A 7,309-nucleotide genomic window follows, 5' to 3' on the forward strand; every position below is an offset into this window, starting at 1 on the left:
TGACCTTTATTTTGTCATCCAAAGGTGTACAATTTTTTTTCCAATAACCGATTCTGAGTTATTGATGACTTTCTATCTTACGAAAAGTTGGTAACACCCCTGTCTGGCAACAAGGTGTAGCGGCGAAGAATTCCCGTGGTCAACATTCAGCATCCTGTGCCCGGAGCTTACAGTGATGCCACATACCTACGAGCTTCAAGGTTTTGCAACACGTGGACCTTTCACCATTGTTTAAGCAGACTGTTTTGGCTGTCGTGACTGAAGATTGTACACTCTCCCGGTGTCCCCAGCGAGTCCTATATATGCAGGGCTTCGGAAGGTTTGACACACAGAAGGTAGCAGCATCTCGTCGATGTTGGACGTATCCAGCGACCTCAAGACCATCAGTCAGCAATTTTGGTGGTTAGTGGACTCCCAGGCATGGAGTGGACTCGCCCATCGCCATCTTGAAGCATCATTCGGTTGCTAGGCAACGAAGTTAGGTAACAGACTGCGCGGTGGCGACTGAAGCGCCTACACCCCCCCCAACCTGGGACTAGCTGTACGACTGGGAGGGATGGTTGTGGCTGGAGACATCCGTTTTCTATGAAGACGACCGACACCTCCATAAATAGGTATTTAGGTATTTATTAAACATATACACACATTTACATATGACATAACTTCACACTGATAGACATCATGTAGGTTATATCAATTATTGTAAGTGTCTTACTTAATTTAATATACACTGACGTAATATAAGTTCCAGTATTTATTTTTCACCTGTTCAGCTATTGATACTTTCATTATTTTAACTATAATTTCTATAAATTTACTGTAAATGAGCGGCAAGAGTAATTTTATTTGTGTAACTCTTAATGTGACCCATTACGCACTTAATGGACGGTTTTTCTAAGTCATTGTCTTGGGACATTGCGGAATTGGCGGAGCGTTATATTAGCGATTCAGGTGTTCAGGATAAAATTAAAGTCTCTACTGGAGAGATCGTTTCAGTAGATGAGCACGAAACACAGGCGCATTCACAGCTCGACATTTCTGTCAGGAGTAGTTAGGATAATATAGACTACAGTATTCATTTGACGATTTAAACCGTCGAACCCTACGGTCAGGTAACAAGTATAGTACGTCACCTGATTACGGGCAGGTTTTTCTTCCCCCTTCACAGGAAGACAGTGTGTCACATAAATTTTTATTACCTCCCCCATTAAAAGATCCCTCAGTTAGGAGTAAGTTTGATAGCATGGCTGCTTCTGACAATGATATGTCTACTAACCCCGCTAACTTTTTTCATATGATACCGCGTGGAGATCAGATCCGTGATTTGACGGGAGAAGATGGGTACAGAGTAACTACATTTTTGAGGGCATGTGAGGATACTTAACGCAATGTCCAGATTACTTCAGATCAGGCAAAAAAATCGTTCGTTTGCTCTCGTATCCTGCAAGATAGCTTTGCGAGTGAGTATCAAGATGAGAGTGGGCTGGCGGACCAAAGGTATGAATACAGTATTTCAAAAGGGCTTTCATTGGTATTTTTGGGTCCGGTTCCCAGTTAGGACATTTACAATGGTTGTTTCGGTGGCTTGATCGTTTAACACCTGTGGTTCGCGCTGAAACACAGATGAAGGCTGTCGCCATTGCTGGCTAAGTCAAACAGGATATGCGCGCTAATTTCAGCTGCTCACCATGGTACGACGACGATGGCAAGGTGTCACAGGACAATGTTGAGAACTTGGTAGAGCTGATTAGTTTTTTTGGTGGCTGCTCTCGACCCTATATATTGTAGCGCACAGGAAGTTGAGTATGTACCAACTGACTTGATTATAGATTACGCAAATAAACTGGCGCCCAAGTCAGCTTGTCCTCTTCCAGCTCGTACTCTCACATCTACTACACCTGCACCGGTAGCACCAATGCAGCACCGAGTTCATAACGACCCAGGTAACAAACAACGACGAACTTTAGTGTGTTCCCATTTCAAAATGAGGGGTCATACAGTCGATGATTGTTACCAGCTCCAGGGTGGTGGTGTCAAAGTTAAGGAAAAAAGACATCCCTCCACCGGCTCACAGCAAAGACATGGATCACCCAAGACATATTCAGCGGCGGCAAAGACTACGTCTATGGCAGGCCTGAAGGCAGATATATGGTGTGTGTTCCATCAGTCTGCCTCTCACAACACGGATGAGTGTGTTATGATGCAAAGAGCTAGGAATGTGGACACAGGAGTACCCCAGGTAACACAGCAGTGTAGAGCGCGTCGTTATCATTATAAGAAATCAGGGAAGACCAGCGGCCGTCAAAGAACAAAGAAGGATAGGTACATCAGTACCAAAGCCCAACAGCATTTCTGTGGCAGCCTCTTTAATAACGGCGCTCAACAAAGCGGAAGTGTTGTCTATTCCGGCGAGAGTTGGATCTATCAGATTGGCTCTGGATATTGATACGGGTGCATGCGCAAATGTATTAGCTTTGGCATCCTATCAAGATTTACAATGTAGATTCCCTCACCGAGATTTTTCATTGAGACCTACTGACGCTGATCTCAAAGGAGTATTCAGGACGCAACTGAACACACACAGGGAAGGTGACTTTACCACTACGATTTTCTAGACGTGGTATTCCCTTCTATGCAGACTTTTGTGTAGTCCAGTAATTTAATTTGCCAGCTGACGGGTTGATAGGTCTACAGACACGTAGAACGAATTTTATAGATGTTCGTCCACGTAATAATACTATTACGTTTAAGGGTGTTTCCTACAACGCTATGCGTAATTTTGCACCATTGTTCTCCGCAAGGTCGAAAGTGTTGTCCACCATTCCCATTCGGAGGGAGGCGGATAGCGTGTCAAAGCAAGCTCAAGACCTCACACACTCACTTTCCCAGCGTGATTATAGCAGCACGAGTTGGAAGATTGTACCTGCAGTATTAACGAGTGCTCTCCATTATCAGAATGAGGAAATCACCAAGGCCACTGTAGTTTTACCTGACTGTACACGGGGACTGATATAATATATGTCTACCGGAAACGTGCAAGGTTAAGGGTTTATCGTGCGAATCGATACTGAGCACGATCAGACCTGGTGGCTTAACAGAAGTTCTAGTTCTTAACAGAACAGGCGCTGTTAGAATATTGAAAGAAGGATGTTATTTGTGTGATTTTCTGGTTTATCATAACAATTGTCATGATCGTAATGACGGCTAGCCTGTTAAAACCTAATGATTCATATTACGTTTACACGTCCACAAAAACCTTCTGAGTCTCCCAGTGGAAATGTCCTCCGTTCTCTCTGTTTCCTTGATGACGTCATCGAGCTGTCGTATTTGCGTTGACCGAATTTGTAAACCCTATTGCATCTACCGAGAATCTGTAAACCCCTTTTTTCACCTATGAATATCAGAGACTCTGATAATCATAGTGAAACTGTTGTAGGGAGGTTAACTAAGGAATTAGTTAATATTCCTGAAGGGAACTTTTAAATCTGCTCCCCGTGTTTGTAGTAAGGTGCTGCGTGGTGGGACCTGTTTGCCGGAATTGCCATCCAACCTTTTATGATCGATTTAATTCTTGCTTTTGATAGCTCAGTCAGAGCATTGTTTATAAAGATAATAGTAGGGAATGAAACTGAATTCGTAGTCTCAGTTTCAAACGTCAGGGTGTACAGTAACGTAATTCAGTGAAATGGTTACGTAGGTGGAATCCGTGTCTTTGGCGTGGGTGGAGGGCGGCGGTTCGTTTTCAAACCAGTAAGTGCCACTATCCTCCACCCACAGGTAGGTCATTCCACCTTCTCCATGTTGTAATTCGCCATTTTTAAGTGATTTGACTTAATTAATAGTTTGATTGTGCAAGTGTTACAGTAACGTAGTTAATGTGCTTTGAGTGAAGTATTTTGCATCCTTAATGTCCCTTTTGAAACGTTGATGTCGTTATCAACGGTGAGTAAGCTGCCTCGCTCCTCACCCATAGGTCCTTATCGCAGCCTAGGCCGTGTCTGTAGCGTGGATGACGCATCCACTAGTCTGGGGGAGATGTCTGAGGTTCAGTAGAATAGGTTATCCCCGTGAACTCCGACCGTCAGAAGCTCCACTACAACCTATGGGCCCCATAGCTGGTCAGTATTCCCCTAACGCTATGCCCATGTGGTGAACCTGGATCATCAAGCCCCACAAACAACTGCCAGCCCCCATCATTGGTGGATGAGTACAGTACATAACTCAGTAGGGCTATTTGTGTGGTGGTGTTATTCCACCGGAATTATCGGAGTTTGTTGGAAGGTGTCACTCAGTGATGAGACTCCCATGGCGGCCGCTTGAGTATTGCCCCTGGGGTGTTGAGTGTTGTACTGGCAAGTGCCACTGGTTTAATGGTGCTAAGGTGCTGTGAGAGTTTATGTGTGTTTTGGTGTGTGTACACCCAGTAGTGGTGCAAGTAAATTGAGCCTGAGGGCATGGTACCAGGAGTTCCTATTTTGGGTGCATACAACGTCTTTTCTGTAACCATTTTTGTGTTTTAATAAACATTGTATTTGTATGTTGGGTCTATGATTCACCTATAGTATTCACCGTTGTTCTTTCCCTAATGCTCGTTACTATAATTACATGTACCCATGGGCCTTCCTCTCGCGTCACGCTACCAGGTCAGAGTATTAACGTAAGTTGTTGTAAGAGTGCCAAGCCCTTAAAGGGTGGCAGCTTGTGTTGCGCGCTCTTACACAATGTTGTATCACAGCCGATGCAATTCCCAGTTGGTAGTATTGTTTCTCAATCTCAACAAACTAGGCAGGAGAGGATAGATCAAATAGCACCACATGTTAAGGTGATTGATCATCCTCAAGGCAAGACTAGACTCTTAGAGCTGCTTGCTGACTACAGAAACATTGTAGCTTTGCCAGGGGAACAGTTGGGCCACACAGATTTAACATCACATCACATATCTTTAAAAGAAGGCACGAATCCAATCTACATACCAGCTTACCGACTACCACATAGCCAGCGCGCTCTAGTTCAGGATATGGTTCAGGATATGTTGGATGAGAAGGTTATTACACATTCTAAATCTCCTTTCAACAGCCCTTTGTTCTTAGTCCCAAGGAAGGATGGCGGTTGGAGCCCAGTTATTGACTTTTGGCGCGTCAATGAAAATACGATCCCAGATAGGTATCCTATGCCTGTCTTGAGTGATATATTACAGTACTTAGGCAAGAATAACTCTGTATTTAGCAATTTAGATTTGCTTAGCGGGTATTGGCAAATACCACTCGATGAGAAATCTCGAGGGGTTACTGCTTTTAGTACTCCTTTGGGCCATTTTAAATTTCTACGAATGCCTTTTGGTCTCAGAAATGCCCCACTGACGTTTCAAAGGATGATCAACACCCTGTTTGCCGGATTGATTGGTACCACAGTCTGTGCTTATTTGGATGATCTCATAGTAGTCAGTAAGGATGTCGATACCCATCTTGTCAAACTGCGTGAAGTGTTAGAAAAACTTTCCACAGCAGGTCTTAAAATTAAACTTTCGAAATGTGAGTTTTTAAAATCCAGAATCCATTTCCTTGGTCATGTAGTTGACAGTGACGGCACTCATACAGTTGATGATAAAGTTAAAGCTGTATCTCAGTTCCCACGTCCTACGTCGGTGGATCAAGTACATAGTTTTCTTGGATTATCTGGATATTATCGTTCTTTTATTAAGAAATATGCAACATTGGCGTCACCCTTAACTAGGTTACTAAAGAAAGATGCAATGTTTGTGTGGGATGCTGAACATGAATAGAGTTTTGTTGCATTGAAGACGGCAATTACCAATGCCCCTGTTCTAGCATTCCCTGATTACACTCAACCTTTTACTCTGTGTACCGACGTTTCTGGACTAGGAATCGGAGCAGTACTCATGCAATTGGACTCAAGAGGAAAGTTTAGAGTGATCGCTTTTGCAAGTCATAAACTTAATGATGACGAAACACGTTATTCAGTAACGCATTTAGAGACTTTAGCTGTTGTGTGGGGACTGAAAAAGTTTAAGGACATTATCTTTGGTTATAAGATAACTGTGTTTACGGATCATGCGGCAGTAACAGAACTGTTCCATGGCAGGAATCTATCAGGCAGATTAGTACGCTGGTATCTGACAATTCAGGAATTCGACCCCGAGTTTAGATATTTACTGGGAAGGGCAAATGTAGTCGCCGACGCTTTGTCTAGAAATATAACACCAGTGATGCCTGTATCAACGTTCACTCTTTCACAATTAGAGGGTGAGCAACGACGCGACCCGTTATGGTCAGCAGTCATTTTTGCTTTAGAATCGGGAGAGGAAGTTAAGCTTCCTAAATCAATTCTTCCGCTCAGTCAGTTTGAGTTACGACATATCATACTCCATCGATCGAAAAAGACGTCTGAGGGTATTGTTACACAAATATTCGTACGTGACACGTTGTGTAAAACGATTATAATGTTGTTCCACGATGTTCCTCAGGTAGGTCACCAAGGACATGACAAGTGCCTTGCGGAAATCAGCAAAAAATATTTTTGGAAAACTATGAAGAAAGACATAGAATTCCATATTGCTAAGTGTTTGTCATGTGCTCAACAGAGGGTACTACAAGGTCACCTGCTCCAATTCTACAATATCCTACACCAGACCGTCCGTTTGACACAGTCGCGATAGACTTGTTGCAGCTTCCGAGGAGTCATCAGGGATCCTCGTACATCCTAGTGTGTGTAGATCATTTTTCTAGATTCGGGGTTTTAGTCCCACTGAAGGATAAAACAGCCGAATCTGTGGCCTATGCCTTAGTGATCAATCTAATATGTCCATATACTACGCCCAAGGTTCTTCTCTCCGACAATGGATTAGAGTTCAAGAATCAGCTTGTAGCACAAATATGTGCCCAATATGGAATACAACAAAGTTTTGTGACTGCGCGCCCCAAATAGGACCAGCCCAGGTATAGTACAGGTGAAGGCATGACTTAACAACGAACTAGAGTGACGTGGATCCAAAGTAGGTAACTAATTCATGTAGGCTGGTGGGAGGAGGGGTAGGGGAGAGGGGGGAGAGGGTGTGAATGAATGAATAAGACGGAGGAACGAGAAGGGAAGAAGGAGAGGAGAGCGTGGAGGTGGATGTAGGTGGAATGTGGAGAGGGTGAAGGAGAGGGGAAGGAAGAGAGGGGGGTGGAGGAGGATGTAGGTGGAGGGGGAAAGGGTGAAGGAGAGGGGAAGGAAGAGAAAGGGTGGAGGAGGATGTAGGTGCAGGGGGAAAGGGTGAAGGAGAGGGGAAGGAAGAGAGGGGGGTGGA

The sequence above is a fragment of the Homarus americanus genome, unplaced genomic scaffold, assembly GCF_018991925.1.
Source record: "Homarus americanus isolate GMGI-L3 unplaced genomic scaffold, GMGI_Hamer_2.0 scaffold32583, whole genome shotgun sequence".
Classification (NCBI taxonomy): domain Eukaryota; kingdom Metazoa; phylum Arthropoda; class Malacostraca; order Decapoda; family Nephropidae; genus Homarus; species Homarus americanus.